Source organism: Macaca mulatta, chromosome 18 (assembly GCF_049350105.2).
Source record: "Macaca mulatta isolate MMU2019108-1 chromosome 18, T2T-MMU8v2.0, whole genome shotgun sequence".
In the NCBI taxonomy this organism is placed as follows: domain Eukaryota; kingdom Metazoa; phylum Chordata; class Mammalia; order Primates; family Cercopithecidae; genus Macaca; species Macaca mulatta.
This window is the reverse complement of record NC_133423.1, coordinates 67,649,821-67,673,089: the sequence shown is the minus strand read 5'-3', so window position 1 is coordinate 67,673,089 and position 23,269 is coordinate 67,649,821. Positions and strand designations below refer to the sequence as shown.

At 41.4% G+C, this 23,269-nt stretch overlaps 1 long non-coding RNA gene across 1 annotated transcript in view; it reads left to right on the top strand.

Moving 5' to 3' along the window:
- The window catches only part of LOC114673818 (uncharacterized), a 41,811-nt gene that overhangs the window by 12,735 nt on the left and 5,807 nt on the right, over positions 1-23,269 (top strand). The gene's annotated exons all lie outside the window — the stretch shown is intronic.

Sequence of the window (23,269 nt, the reverse complement as noted above, 5' to 3'; positions counted from 1 at the left end):
AGGCATTTTTTTGTTGAATTAACTTAAGTTCTATATCTCAACTAATTGCTAAATTGGATGTCTAGGGAGTGTCGGGTGCTAATTGGCTTATGCCCACAAGACCTACCCCTGGAGCTGGAGGAGAAAGCAGAGGTAACTCAAATAACACGCTTCTACTCAGCATGCAAGAGATGCCCATTACTTGTTCTTATTCTTTCTAAATAAACTCTACTTCATCTTCATGAGCCAGTGTGATAACCCATTGATCTGTCATGTACATAATACTAGGATAGGCAGGTATTGGCTTTATGAAATCAGTAACCTGTATTGTTGGTTATTTGAATTGTATCCACAGAGCCTCCACAACTGTCTCCATTCAGGGCAGTTGTGTGCCTGGACATCTTTGGTACTGTCTATGGGTAGGGTCTCAGTAACTTAGTGAAGGATCAAAGATAGTGCTTTTCTTTTTCACCTAACTGTGGTAACATTTTCCTGGAACAGAACTGACACCCTAAGAGTGAAGCTTATTGGAATCTGGTAGGTTGATAAAGGTATATATGCCAAGTGTTGGAAGTTTGAGTTAGAGAAATTTATTCTGTTCTGGAGTATCTGCTTGAGATGTGGACCATTGGTAGAGCAAAGCTGCCTCTTTAGACAGTGTGCTTCTCTGGGTTGAAATGGATATTTTATCAGTTCCTTTCTCTCCTTCCCCTTCCGGTGCTTTATTTTGTACCAGGAAAGAGAAGAAAATCAATCCACTAGCACATCTGCGTTTAAATAGGTTTGGTTGTGAAACTTACAAGTGAACCAGGGACTGTATCTACTTCCTGATGGAAAGCACAGAGGATGAGAAGAATTCTAGGACCAAAGCAAAAATAAAACACAGATTCTCATTATTAAGTGCTTACACTGGTTTACTAATGAAGCAAGTGAGAAGTGTCAGGTTAAATTCCCACTGTCACGTGGCAGTGGTGGTAATGGTTTGTCAAATGCTAATGATGTTAACTGCTTGGTTTTCTGATGGGGAGGTGGACAACAGCTCCTACCTGCTGCTTTAAGATATTCTAGCATTCCCTAGCAGTGAAAAAGTTTGAAATGGCTATCATTGAATTATCATCATCATTTTAAATTTTCTGCACTAATGAAAATTGAGATGAGAAGCAAGACCTGAGCACGAGCTTTTCCACCTGCAGAGCAAGAAGAGAACTTGGGGAGAGCAGTGGTCACCACTGCTGCAGGTTCAAGTCCTCTTCATGCAACTTCTAGGAGCACCAGGGCTTATGATCTAGTGCAGAGCAGGTAACTGGGGTCCTGGGGGCCAGAGGGATGCCAGACTTGCTCACATCTTACAAGTGAAGAATAATTCATTCGCTCCTTCTCCTTAAAGAAGCAGGTTCACTTGGGTCTGGGCCTCTTAGTTCTTGATGTACTGATTTGTTCTTCAAATGCTTGGGTTACCCGCTCAAGTGACTTAACACTTAGAAAATTTCTCTTGCCAAACAACCTCTCTTTGTTTTACACATGGCTTCTGCAGCTATATTAATATATTGACTGACTTGTGCTAACCTGATGCAAGTCTGTTTCCTTAAGGTGAGTTTGCCTATCTCTGCTCTTATATGTGCCTGTGCCTGATCGTTTTCACAGTCGAAATAGCAGAAGGCGATCTTCTAAGATCTTTTTAAGGTGCACCTTATTTTTGACTTTCCTGCCTGTCCTTGACCACTGCGTTTTTCCTTTCTGGTTTCCATTGTATCACTTCTTCTTGGATCCCCTTGAAATCTTCTTGATCATCTTCACCTCCACAACTCAGATATTGAGTCAATCAACTGAATGCCTCTCCTTCAGGTGTCTGCTCCAAGCCTTCGCCGTGCCAGATAGGGCTGATGTCATTTGGGAAATTCCTCCTGTAACAAGACTTCCCTGGAGAACCCTGGCAGATAAGGGAGAAGCCGAGGCCGCCAGTCTCCTGCAGGTGTTTCCTGCTTTCTCCTGCATGGCTTGGCATTATTTTCCCCAGGACTCTCACCCCCTACAGTAGTCCCTCTCCCCAACCTTGGTCATCCTTCATGTTTACCTCTGTTTTGCAGGTTTGCTTCTCACAGGCCAGCATTCTGTGTGCCTGTGAGAAAACCACAAAACTTCCCCCTTAAAAGGCTCTCTCTGGGCACCAGCCTGACCATGCTGGTGGTATTAGGGATGAATGGTACTAGAATATGTCATCTTGAAATGTGCCACTTTGGTATAAGGATTATTTTGAGTTAAAGAAAATTGAGAACCTGCAGACCCAGGAAAAGTTCTTTACCTCCACCTGTCTAAAAATAAAGATTTCCCCCCACCCGTTTTTTAAAGGAAATTTATATTTATAAAGAAAATTTCCATGAGTAACAATGTCTCTGTATGGGGAAGAGTGCTACTTCCAAGACCTCTCTCATCACCTGGGAGATTCTTATCTGCATGACAAGATGACTCGTACTTACCATTTCCTCCTCTCCCCTTCCCGAAACTTGTCTCCCTGCCCAGAAGCCCCAAATCCCTTTTCTTTGTTCAACTTATGATGGTATGTCAGCTTCAAACATCTATAAGCTTCAATCAACTGGCCGTCTCCTTGAGTCCTATTTCTTCGTGAAATTCCCACGCTTGCTTGCTCATGTACATAATTAAACTGTTTTTCCTCTTGTTAATGTCTCTTATCAGTTTGATTCTTGGAACCAAGCCATTGAAACTAGGAGACTAGAAGGAAAAAGGTTTTTTCTCCCCTACAGTGGCCATGGCAATTCATTCTGAGCTGGCATTCTTGAAGATGTCAATCTTATAAGTATATTATAAATATTTTGTCTCTAGCTGTCTTTCAAAAACTTTATTTCATGTGTAAGTGACTGGGACTCCCATCCTTGAAACTGACCTAGGTTTGCATTAAGACTTCAAGTGTTACTGTCATCTCAAGTCTCCTTCCATGCTATCTCTACCTCAAAAGGGGGTCATAGTGAGCATCCCATTGGAGGAGCTCAAGCTTCCATAAAGATTCCATCCTAGATACCACAGCCCTTAAAGGCCAATAGCTCCCTCTTTAGCCTATCAGCCACTTTCTTCTCCATTATCAAAAAGGTAGTAACAAGACTAATGGCATTCGCCAGGCTTTTCTTTTCTATTTAAGTTGGTCTGTGTCTTTATTCCGGCTCGGTAAAAGGAGTGTTGGAAATGTATTAGGAGGAGATGTGAAATGTAATTCTGCTAAGGCTAGAGAAATCCTGACTGAGTTGTAGCAAGAAAACAGCTTGTTAAACACCAGCTGAGGCAGAAGGTTTCGTCTCATTGGAACTCTACTTATTCAATGCTTGAACAGCTCTTAGAACAGCAGGAACCTGGGAGTGTCTCTGTATACAAAAGGCAAGCATGGTAGATGCTAAACTGGCATTCATTTATTGGAATCCATTTTGGGTACTTTTCCTGTTTCTCTCCTGGGAAGACATTGTTGGTGGCATCTTTGAGTTAGATACAGTCATATTGCAGACACTTACATCTCTTGCTTGGAAGAAAGGCTGGATTTGAAAATAAAATTGATATTCCTGTCATAGCCCTAGCCCTAACAAAAGACATTCTCACCAAAAAAAGGAGTTTTTTGGTTTTTTTTTTTAGTTTTTTAGACTGAGAAAAATGTTACATGTATTTGATCCGCATTTCAAAAGCATTTATCAGTCATTGGAAGACTATCGTAGTCAACAAATTAATACAGACCATGTCTACCTCCTCTACATTTTGTTCTTCTTGTGCATGCTATTGATTGATGTACCTCAGGGAGAAGATTCTTCTGACTCAGACACTAAGCAAGTACCTAAAGAAAATATCAGCTTTAACAGGGACTCAAGGAAGTAGCAGCAGCAGCGAAAAATTGCTAATCTTTCATTTATAAGAGCTACTGAACATCTGGAAAGCATGCGGCTTCTTTAACCCCTGGAGTGCAGGAACAAATGAGCACCAAAGGGCAGCCCATGCTAACGTGGTGCCATTAATTTGAATACAATGGAGGGCCTATAACAAACACCTTCAGAGCCATCTGGGTGTTCCCATACACCTTGCACCGCTCCTTGGGGGCATTGGAGGCACAGCTTAATGGGAGAAGAAAATCTCTGGAGGTTGAAGAACAGTGAAGACGTCTTTCAAGAGCAGTAGTAAGTTAAAAAAATATAATAATCAGAATGAAAAAAATCAAGCTATTCATAGGAAAAATAGGTTTTAAATGATTCATGGGGGTGTTGACTGAAATTAATATTTATGTCTCTCCCTCACCCAGCATTGATAGCATTTTTAGCCAAATGTCAGTGTGTTCGTGAAAGTGTAGGAAAAACAACGTGCATCAGGAATAACTACTGTGAAGTTCATATTGGGGGGAGAATATAGGCCTGACATGTAGTTGAAATGGTGCAACTTTTTCTGTCACCTTTCCATGGGGCACACCCTCTGAAGAATGTTTAACTCAATGTAAAAAATATAAGCGTGGAGATTATAATATTTATTCTCTTTTGCTCCTCTCCACAGTCTCATGGGAAAATGTAAATATGCTGTGGAGTTGCTTTGTATAGAAGCCTGGGACAAATGATCAATGCAAGAATTAATGTTGTCATGCAGCAGTTGGAGCAGCCACTCCAAGTTTAGAAATAGGGACATATTTCTAAACATGTCCTTTCCTACCATCCGAAAAGATTTCCCACTACCTCCTTAGAGCAGAGAGTGCACCCTGGCAGCCAGGGCCCAGATCTAGCTCACAGACTAGAACTGTTGGCTCACACAAGGTTTTAAACATTTTGAAGGATTTACCAACATGGACAAAAATATCCAGACTTTTGATTTCTTTTAAAAACTGGAAAAATATGGCAATGATGGTACCCACAATTTGACACAGCAAGAGACAGTTGGAGTGGAGACTGGCTGGGACCTGAGGACATGGCATGCTCTCTCTTGCTGTGACACTCATTTACATTTGTTTGTAGGCATTTGAGTTTATAGGAAGCCACTGAAGATGTTTTTCCAAAACTTTGAGTAGCACACTGTATTAGTCAGGGTCCTCCAGGGAAACAGAACAAATATATATATATATATATGACATTAAACAGAACCTATATATAACATATATACACATATAAAATACATATGCATGTATTTTGTATGTATATATATAATCCTTATATATAAAAATAAATATGTATTATAAGGAATTGGTTCATGCAATTATGGAAGCTTAGAAATCTAGATCTGGAAGAGCCCATGATATAGTTCCAACCCAAGTCTGAAGGCCTGATAGTCATGAGAGCCAATGGTCTAAATTCTGTCCAATCTGAAGGCAGAAGATTGATCTCCTAGCTCTATGACAGTTACTTAGAGAAAAAGAATTCTTTTTTTTTTTTTTTGACAGAGTCTTGCTCTGTCACCCAGGCTGGAGTGCAGTGGCACGATATTGGCTTACGGCAGCCTCTGCCTCCTGGGTTCAAGCAATTCTCCTGCCTCAGACTCCTGAGTAGCTGGAATTACAGGTGCGCACCACCATGCCCCACTGATTTTTGTATTTTTAGTAGAAACGGGGTTTCACCATGTTGGGCAGGATCGCCTCAATCTCTTGACCTCGTGATCTGTCTGCCTTGGCCTCCCAAAGTTCTGGGATTACAGGTGTGAGCCACTGCGCCCAGCCAAAGAATTATTTCTTAGCATTTCGTTCAACTCAAGTCTTGAACGGATTTGATGAACCCACCACATTAGAGGGGACAGTCCGTTTTACTCAGTCCACTAACTCAAACATTAATCTCATCCGGACACTCTCACAGACACACCCCCATTTAGCCAAATGTCTGGGTATCCCATGACCCAGTCTAGTTGACATAAAATTAACCATCACATTCACCTAATAACTGCTTAGCTTAAATGAGTGCAGGCTAGGCCTCCTACATGTCTTTTACCTAAAACCCTGACAAGACCACTTGGTTAGGAATGCCTCTCAAGTCACAGGCATCTGGTATGAAGCAAGAGAGCTGGAGAAAAAGTGTCAAACAATAAGGCGGATCCCAGAGAAAAGAAACAACTATTAATTTCTCTGATGGTTTGAATATGTCCCACAGAATTCATGTGTTTGAAATGTAATCCTTATTGCAACAGTGTTGGGAAGTGGCACCTTTACGAGGTGATTAGATCGTGAGGGTTCTACTCTCACAAATGGATTGATGTCATTTTTGTGGGAGAGGGTCCATTATCTCAAAAGTGGGTTTGTTATTAAAGTGAGTTGGCTCTCTCTTGCTCTCTCTCTCAAGCCCTCTTGCCATGTGCTACCTTTTGCCATGTTATGAGGGAGCAAGAAGGTCCTAACAAGATGCAGCCCCTTGAGCTGGGACTTCCCAGGCTCTAGAACTGTGAGTCAAATAAACTTCTAGTGTTTGTATATTACCCAGTCTGTAGCATTCTATTATAGCAGCACAAAACAGACTAAAACAATTTATTTCTCAAAGTTCTCTTCCCTTTTGATGTCATAAATAGCTATAAAATAGGTGTGAAAATCTACCTATAACTGTGAAATTGGGATGTCCACACAGTGAGAATGGTTATTTCAGAAGCTTGTAATTCTATACTCAATGGGATCCTGGGTAATTAATTAACTGGATGTGGGAGGCTTGCCCAAGATCTGGGTGCAGATTCTGAAGGTAGCACCACCCAGAAACTTCCCATGCAAACCCCGGTGAAAGTGCAAGGCTGCCCTTTTGGGACATGTCGTTATCCATATTGGCTGATGCCCCTTGGGTGTTGGTAGTTACGAAGGAGCAAAGCATACCAGCTGGTACTTAAAAACAGTGAAAATCACGGTCAGAATATTGTTCCAACATCTTAAAGATGGTGAAAACAATTTTAACTCAAAGGCAAATTTAAGGTCACAGGTAGCAGCCCCAGTCTCCACTCACTGTGAATGAGTTGGGAGCAGATGCACCAGTTAAAGTAATTACTTTTCATGGAAAGCTTTAAAAAGAGGTAGCCACATACAACATGCTGTCTACCTCATAAGACATCAGAATAATAACATATTTTAGTTTAGTTCTTTTTGTGGACTTTTGTTTAGATATAACCATTGACAGTTTCTTTTTCTTCCTTTTATAAGAAATATTTAAAATGAATGACCACTTGGTGGCTGATTTCCATCAGTATTATTCTGTCATTTGACACCTATCTTAAATCTCTGCCCCATTGGCTTTTGCTCAGTGTTCCTGCCTGCTCAGCCCCCACCTGGGCTGTGGGCATGCCTAGCAGGGCTGAGACAGAACCAGAACAGCCTTTCCACTGTCTCTCAATAAGAACTCCCTCTGGGGCCCTTGCCTACCCCCTGCCCTTCAAAAGGGAAAGCGAACCTGTCCAGTAGGCGTGAGTGGTCATGAATTAAGCGGTGCCAAGTGCTCAGCTCTCCACTGGGAGCAAAGTTCTCTGCCTCGTAGCATTCCTGGCCATCTGGGCTGGGAGATGGAGACCACTGTGGTACCAGAATAACCTTGGCCAGTTCTTTTGCAGCTTCTGCTTCAGGAATTGCCATGCCCAATGCTGTGGCATGTGACACAGGGGGCACGGATGCCATGTGACCTGGAGGGGCAGTGTCCTATTCTCTCACCTCTAATGCCCCTCTTTCTCACATACTCACTTAACATTCTCTCTCATAAACTGATGGAAGGCGCTCTTTCTTACCAGGATGTGAGCTGGGCTGCGCACGCATGCGCACACACAGACACACACACACACACACACACATACACACACATACATACACTGAAAATGCTTACCATCCTCACAGGAGCAAAAGGGCTCCCCACAATGGCAAGGTCAGGCTCCAACTCGCTGTGACCTATGGGAGTAAGGGGCCATCAGGCTGGGGAGACAGTTGGTGAAGTCTGGAAGAGGAAAGGCTCTGGGGTTTATTCTGCTGAGCCTGGAAGTTTTACTGCATGTGTCTTCAGTTATCAATTTTTGCTTTGTCTTCACAAGCAAGTTTCCTCTTTCACTGTCTTTGCTGGCACCAGGAACCACGTATAACTAGCCATTAACCCCAGAGACTCCAAGCATCATGTAATATACTATCTTTATTAGTAACATTGTATTTGATGATCTTTCATGATTTTCCAAGTTGACTAGATCCTTAAGGATTAATGAAACCAAAAGGGTGTGTGTAAGGGAATACATGCGTCATCTCTCCTGCTGCCCCCTAGTCCAAGCTACTTAATTTATCACTAGGATGTGCAATAGTCTCCTAACTTGTCTTCCTGCTCTGATTTCATCTGCTTCAATCCATTCTCACATAGCAGCCAAAGTGATCTTTCAAAAATGCAAGTTGTATCTTTTCTTTCAAGTAATTGAAGACATAGTTATTGGGCACCTACTATGTGCCAGGCACTGTTCCAGGTGCTAGGAATATTGTGGTAAATGAGAGAGATGAAGATTTACTCTGTCTCCTTATGAGACTGACATTTTAACAGCCCCCACGGGTCGTAGGATAAAGTCCCAAGCCTTAAAATGATTGAATACAAGGCTATGCCTGATCTGGCCTCTGCCCTACTCCCCAGCTTCATTTGGAACCTCTATCCCCAGCTTTTTTACTTCCACCACACTGGGGTATGCCAAGATCTTCTCCCTCAGAACCTCTGCACAGGCTGTTGGCTCTTCCCTACCCTGTCACCTACTTCACTGCCACATGCCTTTCATATCTCAGTTCACTGCCCTTTCCTCAGTGATGTCTTGTCTGGCCAGTCCCCCCTCCACCCTCAACTAATGAGGGTCCCTTCAGATATTCTTTCTCTTAGCACCCTGCCCTTTTATTTCATGACACTTACCATAGGATATGCTCCATGATCCCTATACTATATGATGATTGGTGTCTCTGCCTTCCCCACCAGCCTGCATGCTCTGGCAGGTAAGAATATGCTGTGTTTTGTATTTTGTTACATCATTCTTAAGTAGTGTTTGGTAAAAATTGAAGAATGAATGAATTAATGAAGGAATTTCAAAAAGTGAACAGGACAAATGAACTAAAAATAGCTTTGTGGATCTATCTTAGAAGTATTTAGATTTTTACAGAATTCTTTAATTTTTAATGTTTTTTATTTTTGAGAGAATGGCTTGTCCAAAATCACACTCCATGACTGTTAGGAATTTAAAAAGTTCTGAGATTTTATCTATTTGCAAGCTACAAGTTAGCCTGTCACAGTTTCACGGATGCTGACAGAAGATAGGAGATTCCTGGGTCAGAGAAAATGGATTCTATTACTCACAGAACAGCAAGCAGCGTGAGCATCAGTGTTTTTGCATAAGTTTCCCTTCCTCTCAAGTCCCATAGAAATGATGGGGATTGCCCCAGATGGATATGCTACAGGACAGCATTCCGGAGTTTAGGGAACCCAAATCTTTTACAATGGACAATAAGCATGCCTGTCCTTTGCTCCAGAAAAAGATACTGTCTTAATCTTCTAAGACTATAAGCAAATTATCTCCTTTTTTTCTGAAGGAAAACACTATCTCTATCTATTTGCTTTATAAATGTCCTTGAAAAGATAGTCCTGGAGAAAGACAATTATTGCATCATTCACAGGATGTGCAGAAACATTAGAGATATGTCTAGAATTTTCCCCCACCAATATTCATCCCTGATTTTTATACCATCTTGGATTCTGGTGATTTTTCCATGAGTATGCCAAATCTCTGGCCACTCTAATTAATCTGATTGACAGAGACCGGGGCCAAATCTAATCAATTGATTTCATGTAACATTTAATTATGTCCACTATCAACACGACAACTCCAAGCAGCAGAATGAGGGTAGCTTGTGGCATTGACCTCAACCATGGCCCCTGTATCTTGGATCCAATCAGCTGAGCAAATTCCATAAACCTAAGGGACTTAACTTTATAAGTCAGGTGACTTTCTCCTTTTGTTTCTGTATTGACCTTTTCACTTGGCTGAGGAATTCATTTAGGTACAGCAGGATGTTTTAGTGATTGCTTAGACTTTGCTTTGACAAGAGATGAGGAAGTCTAGGCCAGTTCTCTCATCACTAACAGCCCTGGCCAATGAACCAAGGATGATTTCAGTGCCTTCAAGACCCAAAGTGGTGTCATTAATCTCTTCAGCTAAGACAAATTTCGTACCACTCCCTCCCTCCCTCCCTCCCTCCCTCCCTCCCTTCCTTCCTTCCTTCCTTCTTTCCTTCCTCCCTCCCTCCCTCCCTCCCTTTCTTTTTTCTTTTCTTTTCTTTCCTTTCTTTTCCTTCTTTTCTTCCTTCCTTCCTTCCTTCCCTCCTTTCTTTTTTTTCTTTTTTCTCATTCTTTTTTGAGCCAGGGTCTGATTCTGTTGCCCAGGCTGGAGTGCAGTGGCATGATCATGGCTCACTGCAGGCTCCAGTGATCCTCCCATCTCAGCTACTACAGGCATGCCCCATCATGCCTGGTTAATCTTTTTTTTTTTCTTTTTTTTGGTAGAGACAGAATTTTACCAGGTTGACCAGGCTGGTCTCGAACTCCTGGGCTCAAGTGATCTGCCCATCTCAGCCTCCCAAAGGGCTGGGATTATGGGTGTGAGCCACCACACCTTGCCACTGTACTATTTCTAATTGGATGACTCCTATTGTAGAAAAAGCTGGCCTTGGGGTGGGCACAAATAACATATCTACCATCTCTCTGGGAATCTCTCCCAAATACAGAAGGGTAACCTCATTTTGGAGAGCTCTCCACAGTCATCTGAGAGCTACGTAATTTACTGGTGATATTTGCTTTAACATCTGACTTGAAGTTTCTTACGGCTACCCCTGAGGTGCCAGATTCCACACAATTTGTCTGAAATTTAACAGACTTCTGTGTCTGTTGTTCTCCACCAGACAGCTCTAACAAGTCCAGCAAAACAGCAGGGGACGGCCCCAGTTCCTGTACCTTCCCTGCAAAACACGCTCACACCTCGGGATGTTTTTCTCACCACGATTTCCATAGCTGTCACTATTTCCATACCTGGCTTCCATACAACATGTGTAGTTGCAGGAGTGTTCATGGTTCCCCTAAGAATGAATCATTATTTACAATAGATGCCCCTCTGCCTCCTCCTTCAGGTGGGACCTATGGGAGTTGGAGGGCCCCAGCTGTCCATGCTGTCAGCTTGGGATTCCACTTGGCTGGTGGACCTTAAGGCTCCCAGTTCAGTTCCCATGTCCTTGTTTTTCACCTGAGGACAGTCAGTCCAACCTGTCCTGTTCGTCCACGCTGCCAGACTGGAGGCGTTCAGCTGCTGCATGGGATGACTGAGTGACAGCTGGAAAAGAGTGATGAGGAAAACATCCAGAGGTGTTGAAAGGGTATTTTGCAGGGGAGGTGCAGGAACTGGGGCTCTTCCCTGCTGTTTTGTTAGAACCATCTGGTGGAGAATGACAGGCACAGAAGTCAGTTAAATTTAACGTGCTTGCGTCAGGTTGAGAGAGTGACACCTTCGGAATCAAGAGTCCAGGGAAGTTTCTGAAAGACAAGTAGTATTAGTCTCCCTCACCGCTCCATCCCTCCTGAGTTCTGAGGTGTTCTCTTCTCCAGTGCCAAGGTCGTTATTCTTCTTCGATGGCCACAAAACTAGTGTGTCCCGTTCCAGGAGCTATAATATCACCTTAAAAACATCATCCTATATTCACACCCATGCCTTTCATTCAGAGAGATCAAACGTGAGAAGGACAAGGGCATTTTTATGAAACTGGCAGAGACCCACCATATCCCCTACTTTGGCACATGTGGGCCACTGTAGGGGACTCGGTGAGTAGTGTACTCAACCAGGCAGTCATCATCCTTATGCCCCCTTACCATGTCAGTCCAACAAGAACACCCAGGTGGCCAAATTTGAGTCCTAAAATCAAATTTGAGTCCTGCAGGTCCCCTTCTGCCTGTGCCTCCACCCAGAGGGTGATCCAAGCAGGCTTACGTAGGGTTGTTTTGAGGGGACTGAAAAGAGTATGATGCCCAGGAATGGTCAGGAAAGATCCAGAATTTTCAAAAGAGGCTTATGTAAACCCTCACCCCTTACATCCTAATTATTATCCAGGAAGTGAAAGAGAACATAATCCCTTCCTGGGAACAGCCACATTCAGTGGCTAAATTGTCTTAGGAAGGTATATATACTAGAAGAAGGTGATTGAGGTAAAATCAAAAATATGAAAAAGCCTTTCCCAACTCAAAATAATACCATATACCTGTGGATGGCAGGGAGTGTTGACTGTCTATTGAATACCTTGACCACTAGCCTGTAATTGGTTTTTGTGATGAAAAAGTTTACCCTTATCAGACCACAAATGGTCCAGCAAGCCCAAAACATGATGCATCAACTTTAAGGGTTATGTGTAGCCTTCCTCACTGGGAGATAAAAGGATCAAGACAGGAGTCACAAATTCTTTTGGCAGGAGTCACAAATCTGGCATGCAGTGGGACCTTCTGCACCAGAAGCATAAAGACCCTTGCTTTGTCCACAGTCCGTGATGGTGGCCATGTTGCCGTGTCTGGGAAGATGAGAGATCATGGTGGCAATGGTGGCAATCTGGACACTGCAGACCCCACTAAAAGCTTGATTGCAGCCCTTCTCATCAGAGCACAGACCCTTACTGTGGGCATCTGTAGGAGCAACCCAGATGGTTTGATTAGCAGCCATGATATGTTTCTACATTTCATGACCCCAAAGTGGGGTGTCTTTAATCTGCCAGTCTGTAGTTGTCTAAATGGCAGACTGAATAGCTAAGCCATTGGCCACAGTCCAAGAGTTAGGAGAAATATACTGTGGTTCATCAAAGGGAGTATTGGTTGGAGCTATGAGTATGGCTTTGAGTTCTGCTCACCGAGCAGAGCAACCACATCCTGGTTCTGCATAGCTGGCAGGGAGTTGAACAGCTGTTGGACACCATCAGGTTTTAGCTTAGCTGAACCATCAGTGAACCAGGCACTTAGTGGGAGCCCAGGCACTTAGTGGGAACTCTGTGAATCAAGGGCCTCACTGAGCCAGTGGCTTTACTTCAGGTGGCAGAATGGGGAATAAAATTTTTCTCAAGGGATAGCTACTACTTTTTTGTATAAAGCCAAGGATGCTGCTGGGGCTAGGCTCGCTTCATACATTTTTGACAAGAGGGGCTTGTTGGGCTCTTCTTACCTTGTTGGTCATTGGGTTCTAGTTCTCCCATGCCAAAAAAAGAACTATCAGAGAATTACAAGGCCTCCTTGTGTCAGGTGTTCAGTTTGGACGACAGCCCTACAGCAATCTCATAGCTTCTTTCCAAAATGCATGTACCTGTTAATCATGTCAGGGAGGTGACAGGTCCAAAACCCCAAGGGGCATCTCTGAGTAGAATCTGCCTCCCTTTGCCAGAAACTCCAATAGACAAGTTCATCAGTCACAGGGACTCATGGCTCAAAGTGGCCTCATTAGGGTCGAGACCTCCCCAAAAGTACAACCAGTTCTTTACATGTGGCTCTTTCTGACTGGGAGAATCCCCTTTGGCACGTATAGGATGGGGAAGTACAAATATTTAATGTATGTGTTACTGTTAGACATTCAGAGGTAGAAGCAACCACAGCTCCTGCCCAAAGACCCCCCTCTCAGCATCACCTTAGCTTCTCCCATCTATGGTGAACCTCACTCCAATCCCATCAATTGAATTTGGGTGCTCCCTTCTCCTATGGGACCATGTGTAATTGTGACCTGGGCAGCTGTACTTAACGGTGTCATAACAGTTTTATTCCTTCTCACCAAAGTTCCCCTGCACACTCATATGGGTGCATATGGTCTTTGATTTTGCTTGGAGACAGAGAGACGGCAGCCTCACCCCTAATCATCTTTTTCCTTAAAGAAGCTGAGGTCAGGACAGCGAGAGAGGGAGGGATCAGGGCATGTAGGGAGAGAGTGGCTTTGAGTTAATCAACAAGGCTTTGCATTTATTTTCATCTAGTGGCCATTTGCTCTGAGCTCAACCAAACAAATTTGTAATGTCTTCGATACACTTGAAATTCTATGTGCTCATTGGTGGCACCTTATGTTTCAGCTTTAGGGACTCTTGGGCTCAGCAGGGACAGCCATATTGCCTTTTTGCTGGGGCCATGGGCTTGCTGCCCCATGATAACATTTCTTGTAAAATTTATATATTTACATATATAAATTTCAATAGCTTTTGGGATACAAGTGATTTTTTGGTTATGTGGATGAATTAGGTAATGGTGAAGTCTGAGATTTTGGTGCATTCACCACCCAAGTGATGTATATTGTACCCAGTATGTAGTTTTTTTTTATCCCCCACTCCTTTCCTACCCTGCCCTGCTTCTGTGTCACCAATATGCATTACAACACCCCCATGCCTTTGCATACCCATAACTTAGCTCCCACTTGTAAGTGAGAACATGTAGGACATATTTGGTTTTTCATTCCTGAATCCCATGGCAACATTTCTTCCTCCTCTTTCCTGAGAGAGAGTGAGCAACAACAAATGCACCATTTGGGTGCTTGGTCAACCCTGCCTATTTCTGCTCATCTTCTAAACATTCATCAACCTTCATGACTCTCCACTTGCTTACCACTTTAATGAGTGCATTCTGTCAGATCTCAGGGGGTCTTCACATACTCCCAAACATGCCCAGCAGGGTCCTTTTTTCCTCTCATCCCCAATACTGTCAAGAACTGAGACAAGGTCTAAGATTTTTGCCATATTTCTCCATTTCACAAGTGAGGGACCAGAAAATAGGGCAGGCATGGATACGTTAAGTTGCTTGTCAGTGTCACACAGTAATTAAGCTCAGAAGCCAGGATTTGAATCCATGCAGTTGCAAGCTGACATGGCAGCCTACCAGTTTCAAGGATGCTGGCAGAAGACACACACTCCTGGATCTCACGGTGTGGCAAGAAGCAAGAGCATCAGCATATTTGTGTCAGTTCCCTTTGCCCCTAAGTCTCCCAGAGATGATAGGGATGGCCCCAGATGGATGCCTGTACATACAGTAGTTTGTATTACAGGAAAAGACTCTGGGATTAAGAAGCCCAAATCTGTCATAATGAACAGTAAAAGCAGGCCTACAGCTTACTCCAGAGGGAGTCCATATCTTTTTTCTTCCAAGGCTCTTTGCTTTATAAATGCCCTTCAACAAATAACTCTGGACAAAGGACAGTCAGTGCCCCATTTGCAAGATGTGCAACAATGCAAGAGACCCAGGGTGAATTGTATCCCAGTAACAACTAATAATGGGTAATGGAAAGAGCTTTTTGAATTAATTAGTGACTGAACAATCCAGACCTGGGTTCCAATCTCAACTCTACCGTTAACATCTTTGTAATCTTGGGAATGACTGAATTTTAGTTTCTTCATATATAAAATAATACATTAATAATAATAATAAGCTTTTTTCTGAGAGCTTACTATATGCCAAATACTGATCTAAGTGCTTTTCACCTAGAATATTATCTTATTTATGATAACTCAGGAAATAGAAACAAGAATTTTTTTCCATTTTATAAATGAGGAATGTCATTTATAAATGACAAAAGTGACAAGCAATGTCACTCAACTAGTAAGTCCTGAAGCCAGGATTTGAATCCACGTAGTTCACTCTAGTTTCAGTGGTTTTAAGTACTATCCTCTGCTCCCTACATGAGTCCTAATAACAGTATCTGCCTCTCTGGGGTGTTGTATGAGGATTGAAAGAATTATTATGTGCTTAATAAAGGATGGTATTCTTTCTTTCTCTTTCTTCCTATGGTTGCTTATTAAAGCAAACAACCCCTGACTCAATGTCTTGGAATCTTCTTTTTTAGAAATGGTGATTATTACTTTACCAAGGAAAGGTGGAAAATATGTCTCCCCAACAAAAGGGGAGAAAGGCTGAACAGTGGGTACAGTGTGGTGATGGGAGGTTAGCATGAAGGAATTAAACCCAGCCCTCTCCAGGTTGAGGAGGAAGAGCCACCCACAATGGTGCCTGGACCCCCAGGTGTCTGTGAAATGGCTACAGAACTGCAGATGCTGGCTCTGAAATACTTCTTCCTTCATCAACTCCAGATGAACCAACCCACAGAGAGAGCAGCCTGAAAGACTGCCTGAGAAATATTCAGAGAACTAACCATGAGGCCCCTAATTCATAGCCGCCTAGAACAAGCGGCATTTCTCTGTGCTCTTGTCTGGGTGTTGTTCTTGGGGTAATCTGAGCTGCCTGCTATCATCACCATATATAACAGTCCTGGCCTGGGACTCCACTACAGCTTCAGAAAAGAAAGAAAGAAAAAAAAAGTCTCGTGGTTTCAAAGGCAACTTGGCCCAAAATGTAACTTTTAAAAGCTGTGCACATGTACCCTAGAACTTAAAGTATAATAAAAAATTTTTTTTAAAAGCCTATACATTTAGTGAATGTATAACAACCAAATTTGAAACATATTTAATGGAGATATATTTATATGCCATTAATTCTCTGGGAGGGTAATTTATGCATCCCTGTGTAACGCTGGCATTCAATAGATATTGACGTCACACTGCTTAGAATCATTTCGAACAGACACTTGGGCAAAATGAGTAAAATGACATTTGATGGATTTTATGATTCAATTATTCATTCCCAAGGTATGTATTTTCTTTATAATTACACGCTTTTTAGATAAATACGAAAGATTTTTGGTGTGGATTCAGTAACCTTAAAACTCTCATTGCATTTACTTGGCGATGGCCCCTGCTGGGACAAAGGCACTTTATTATAGATAAGTACTGTTAACTGGGCTGGAACAAAAACTAGAAAAGAAGAGGCAAGGCACGCGCGTCCCATAGTGATTTCAATTTGCAGGTCCTGAGAAATCCTAAACCCCAACTAGAGAGAATGAATAGAAGACTCTGTCGTACTTGCTACTACCTAAGAGAGCTAGAATTGGTCCAAGCCAGCAGAATTATGTTGAGATTGTGCTCAGAATAGTACTTTGTACCTACCACTGTTACAGCACCTCTTTGTGTCTTGTTTCTTTACCGGTGTATAACCCCTTCCAGTCAGTGGGCTCCTCGAGGGCCGTGACCAGAGCTGTCATCTTTGCATTCTGGCAACTGCAACAGAAGAGGCTCACAATGCATGCTTCTTCTTTCAGTTCTGACCACCTTCTTGCTTTTGCCATTCACATTGCTTTTGCAAAAGGTCTGCACAGCTACTTACCTTGTTTTATGCCCCTGGTTCTTTGCTTATGTTCTTCTGTCTACCCGTAATGCTGCATTCCCCATAGGTAGCTCTGTAACTTTTCTACTTGTCTTTCAGAACTCAGCTCAAAAAGAAATTGTAGAGGCAGTGACCTGATACAGATGAGAGGGAATGTTGGTGAGGCAGTCTCAAAAATATGGGTTTTTTGGTCGGGCACAGTGGCTCACGCCTGTAATCCCAGCACATTGGGAGGCCGAGGTGGGCAGATCACTTGAGGTCAGGAGTTCAAGACCAGCCTGGCCAACATGGTGAAACCCCGTCTCTACTAAAAATACAAAAATTAGCCGGGTGTGGTGGCGTGTGCCTGTAATCCCAGCTACTCAGGAGGCTGAGGCAGGAGAATCCCCTGAACTCGAGAGGCGAAGGCTGCAGTGAGCTGAGATCACGCCACTGCACTCTAGCCTGGGCAACAGAAGGAGACCCTGTCTCAAAAAAAAAAAAAAGGCCGGGCGCGGTGGCTCAAGCCTGTAATCCCAGCACTTTGGGAGGCCGAGACGGGCGGATCACGAGGTCAGGAGATCAAGACCATCCTGGCTAACACGGTGAAACCCCGTCTCTACTAAAAAATACAAAAAAACTAGCCGGGTGAGGTGGCAGGCGCCTGTAGTCCCAGCTACTCGGGAGGCTGAGGCAGGAGAATGGTGTAAACTCGGGCGGTGGAGCTTGCAGTGAGCTGAGATCCGGCCACTGCACTCCAGCTTGGGCGACAGAGCGAGACTCCGTCTCAAAAAAAAAAAAAAAAAAAAGAAAAGAAAAGAAAAAAGGGTGTGTGGGGTGGGGGGCTGTTTTCGTGTTTTCTTATCCAGGGTGTGCCTATTTGAAAGGATGGTGCTGCAAACCACCTATTCTAAGAGAAACTTTTTAGGTCCCTTCAATTCCTTCTGTCTTCATTGATATCCGTTTACATTTGGATGGCTTAGTTTCCCATCTGTTTTGATTACAAGTAGAGAAGGTAGTGGGAAGCTTACAGTAAATATCCGGCTCATAAGTTGATAGTATGCTATGTATATAAATCTATCTTTGAGCTTGGCTAATGTGCTTTTATACTATATATGAATGTCTTATCTGATCTACCTATCTACCTGTCTATCTCAGGCTCTGCGAGCTTGATTAATGTGAGTGTGCCCCTGAGCCATCCATTTGTTCTCTAGGTATTAACATTGTTTCTGACAATAAAATCCTGGGGCTTGGTGAATTCTTCTGTTCTGTGGTGAATTGTCTGGGTGACCAGCTGGCTTTCTCTATGTGCCAGCCCTTCACATTGCAGTGTGGTATGCATTTTTCCTAATGGACCTACAACAGTAATCTAATCTAACGAACAGAAAGAAACAGGTTTAACAAAATACGTAAAATAGAATAACAGAAAATAAATCAACAAAGAATGTGCCCCTCTGTTTTCTTTTCTTTTTTTGTGAGTACTTAAAAAATTGAATTGCTAAATGATTGCTATGTGTCACAGGTTGTTAACATGAGTTCACAGATAATTACTAAACCAGCAATCCATTGATAATGCAAATCTCAAATCACAAGGCCAAGTCCTTTTTTCCAGACTCTTGGAACGCTCACCTGGAATCTCTGAGCAGGTCTGAAATAGGAAAAGAAGTAGGACAGTGAAAAGGAAGGGGATTTTGTGAGGCAGATTTACATGGAGCTGCTGGTGTGCTGTGCATCTTATGACCTCCCTCAAAAGGGTGGGTGAGTGCATCTGCCTCCTGACCCCGAGAAAAGTGAGGAGACATTCCTGAGACCTAGAGAGCGTGGAACCTGTTTCCTGAAGTTGGCTAACCTGAAGGATGGAGTGCTGGGGAGCAGGAGAGATGGCTGCACCTGGGAGGGCCCAGCATACAGCATTATCTTCCTGACAGCAAGTGCGAAGAGCAGGTGGTACACTGGGATGGGCCAGCACTTCCCCAGTTTGTTGGGGCAAAGTTCCTATGTTTTCCATTAGCCTGATGTTTGTACATTTCCCAAAGCCATTGCAGAGAGAGCCTATCTGGTGCTGCTTTTGTTGTTGCTGTCTGTTTGCTTTGTTTTTTTCTTTGTAAACTTTTAATTGAGGACTAATATGCAATATAAACTCATATATATTAATGTGTATTAGTCTTAGTGAATTAAATTCATATATATATATGAATCAAATTCAATTCGATTCATATACATATAAACATATATACACCCATACAATGAAGCACATAGGAATTTTAAATTATTAAATATTTAACACCTACCACGTACGCACAAGAATTAAAAATTAAAGTAAAAATAAAACAACAACAACAAAGTGGCATAAGTAAGGAAAGGAAAATTGAGAAAAATATTTTAATGGTCTCAAAATCTGTGAATCATTAGAATGCTAGAGGAAGTTCCCAAAATAATACTCTGAATGAAACATTTTAAAGTATCACCAAGAGTCTTAATCCAAAGAACTTTGGAGAGACTCTGTCTCTTTAATTTTCTTTAATATGTGCCCTTGAAAGAAATATGCCAGTGCAATAAATGTTGACTAGAACATGTTGGCTTTGCAGTTATGGTTTGCTACAGAATTAAAGGTAAATTCTAATGAACTGGGCAGAAGTGTAACCTCATAGCTAGGTAGGTAATGATATGGTCAATGCCAAAACACAGTTCTCAGAGAGAGCTGAAGCTTAAAGTTTGACATTTTATTTCTTTGTTCCATGGGTTTATTTTTTGAATTTCTTAATGACTATGAGATGAAGTAAATTAGTATCCTTAAATATCCATTGTCTAAAAGCAATAGCCATTGAAGCTCCACTAATGTGTTCAGTTTGCTTTGAACAATGCAAATAAAAAGCAGAATGTTCTACCCTAAACATTATTAAACATTCAAAAATTTTAGCATATATAAAATTAACTTTTAAAAAATGTATAGCTCTGTGCCTGGATACGTACATATTAATGTAGCCACCACTATAATCCGGACACAGAGCAGCTCCATCACCCCAAAAAATGTCCCTCCTGCCGCTCGAAATCCTCCTCGACTCCTGACCCCTGGTAACCACTGGTCTTTTCTGCAGCCCCTGTAGTTTTGTCTTTTCCAGAATGTCATATAAATGGAATCACACAGCATGCAATCTTTTATGTTTGGCTTCTTTCTCTTAGCATAACGCTTTTGAGATTTATCCATGTTGTGTACATCAAGAATTCATTCCTTTTTATTGCTGGGTAGTGTTCCATTGTGTAGATGTACACAGTTCATTCAGCCACCTGTTGAGGGACATTTGGATTGTTTCTAGTTTTTGACAATTATTAATAGACTGTAAGAGTTTTTGTGTGAGCATAAGTTTTCATTTCTCTAGGGTAAATACCTAGGTATGGGATTGCTGGGTTATATGGCAAGTGTATTTTAACTTTATAAGAAACTGACAAATAGTTTTTCAGGGTGGCTGTATTGTTTTGCATTCCTACCAGCAATGTATGAGACTCCTGGTTTCTCTATATCCTTACCAGCACTTGGTCCTGTCTTTTTGTTTGTTTGTTTTTTATTCTAGTCATTTTTAGTAGGTGTGTAATAGTGTCCTAGTGTGGTTTTACTTTGCATTTCTCTGTTAACTAATGATGTTGAACAGCATGTCTTTGTCATCTACGTATCTTCTCTAGTGAAATACCTATTTAAATATTTTGCCCGTTTGTGTATGTGTAAGTGGTGTTGTTTCTTTGGTGGAGTTTTGAGAGTTCTTTGTATTTGCTGAATACAAGTCCTTTGTAAGGTACATGACTTGTAAATATTATCTGTAGCTTGTCTTTTCATTCTCTTAACAACGTTTTTTACAGAGCAAACATTTTTGTATTTGATAAGGCCACGTTTGTCTCTTTTTTAAAATAGGTTGTGTTTTTGGAGTCTTATTTAATAAGTTTGCATAGCCCGAGGGTTACTAAGATTTTCTTTTTGGAAGTTCTGTAGTTTTATATTTTACATGGAGATCTATGATCTAGATTTTTGTTTAAATTGTGAGGTACAGATCAAGGTTCATTTTCTAACATATGGATTCCAACTGTTTCAGCATCATTTGATGAAAGCTACTATGCTTTCTTTAATGAATTGTCTTTGCACCGTTGTCTAAAGTCATGTGGCCATGTTTGTGTGGATCTATTTCTAGACTTTCTATTGTTGTCCATTGATTTATGTGTCTAGCTCTTCACCAATACAACACTGTCTTGATGATTGTCACTTTAGAGTAAGTCTTAAAACAGATTAGTGTGAGTACTCCAACTTTGATCTTCTTTTTCAAAATTATTTTAGCTATTCTAGTCACTTTGCTTTTTTATATAAGTACATGGATCATAGGTGTACAGTTTGCTTAACGTTTGGAAAAGTGAAAATCTCATGTAATTACATCCAGATCAACACTGTGTATTATCAGCATCCCAAAAGTCTATTTCATACCCTCAGTAAGTTATTACCTCTCCACTGCTCACTACCCACCTCTGTCCATAGAAAACATTAATTCTGACTTCTACATCAAAGATTATATTTGTCTATTTTTGAAATTTATACAAATGGAATCATGCAATATATTCTCTTGGATGTCTGTGAGATAAGACAGCTCTGAAATTCATCCTAATTATTACATGTAGCATAGTTTGTTTTTTGCATTGCTGACAATAGTATTAATTTTTAATAATACACCCTAATTTATGTATATATTCTGTTTTCATAAGAAATTTGGGTATTTTTAAGGCTGTTGGAAATATTGCTGCTAAATCAAAACCACAATAGATACCATCTCACACCAATCATAAAGGCTATTATTAAAAAGTCAAAAAATAACAGATGCTGGTAAGGTTGCAGAGAAAAGGGAATGCTTATACACTATTGGCGAGAGTGTAAATTAGTTCAACCATTGTGGAAAGCAATGTGGCAATTCCTCAAACAGCTAACAACAGAACTACTATTCAACCCAGCAATCCCCTTACTGGATATATACCCAAAGGAACATAAATCGTTCTACCATAAAGACACATGCACGCATATGTTCGTTGCAGCAGTATTCACAATAGCAAAGGCAAGGAATCAACCTAAATGGCCATCAATGGCAGATAGGATAAAAAAATGTGGTATATGTACACCATGGAATACTATGCAACCATAACAAAGAACAAGATTGTGTCCTTTGCAGGAACATGGATGGAGATGGAGGCCATTATCCTTAGCAAACTAACACAGGAATAGAAAACCAATACTGCATGTTCTCACTTATAAGAGAGAGCTAAATGATGAGAACCCAAAGAGGGGAACAGCACAAACTGGGGCCTACTTGAGGGTGGAGGGTGGAAGGAGGGAGGGATCAGAAGACATAACTATTCAGTACTAAGCTTAGTACCTGGGTGATGAAATAATCTGTACAACAAATGCCTGTGACACAAGTTTACCTATATAACAAACCTGCACATGTACTCCTGAACCTAAAATAAAAGTTAAAAAAAGAAATATTGATGCTAGAACATATTTTTACATATCTTAGTGAATATATGCATACATTTCTGTTGAGTTGCTAGAAGAGAAATCGCTGGGTTATGGAACATGCTTATGTTTAGCATTAGCCTATATTGCCAAACAGTTCTGCAAAGTGACAGTCATAAGTGTAGTCAACAAATTTAGTCAAATTTAGGATCATAAGTTTGTATTAACCTCTTTTTAAATATTTCCAGAATCTGCAGTGATAGCCTCTTTCTTGTTTTTAGTATTAGTAACATGTTCCTCATTCTCTTTTTTCTTGATTAGTCTTGCTAAGCATTTATTAATTTTAATAATATTTTCAAATACTTGTTGCCTTTTTTCTATTAGATGATTCCTTTCTATTTCAATAATTTTTGTTCTTATTTCTATTTTTCTCCCACCTACCTCCTTCTTTCTCTTGGGTTAATATGCAGTTTTGCTAACTTGATGTGAATACTTGTGTTAGAGATGGTAAGTTTTCTTTTCATTTCTAGTTTATGCATTTAAGACTACAAAATTCCCTCTAGCCTGTCTTTACTTGCAATAACATGTTTTCATCTACGGTCATTTTTCTTGTGCCATTGTTGTTGTTGTTCCTGCT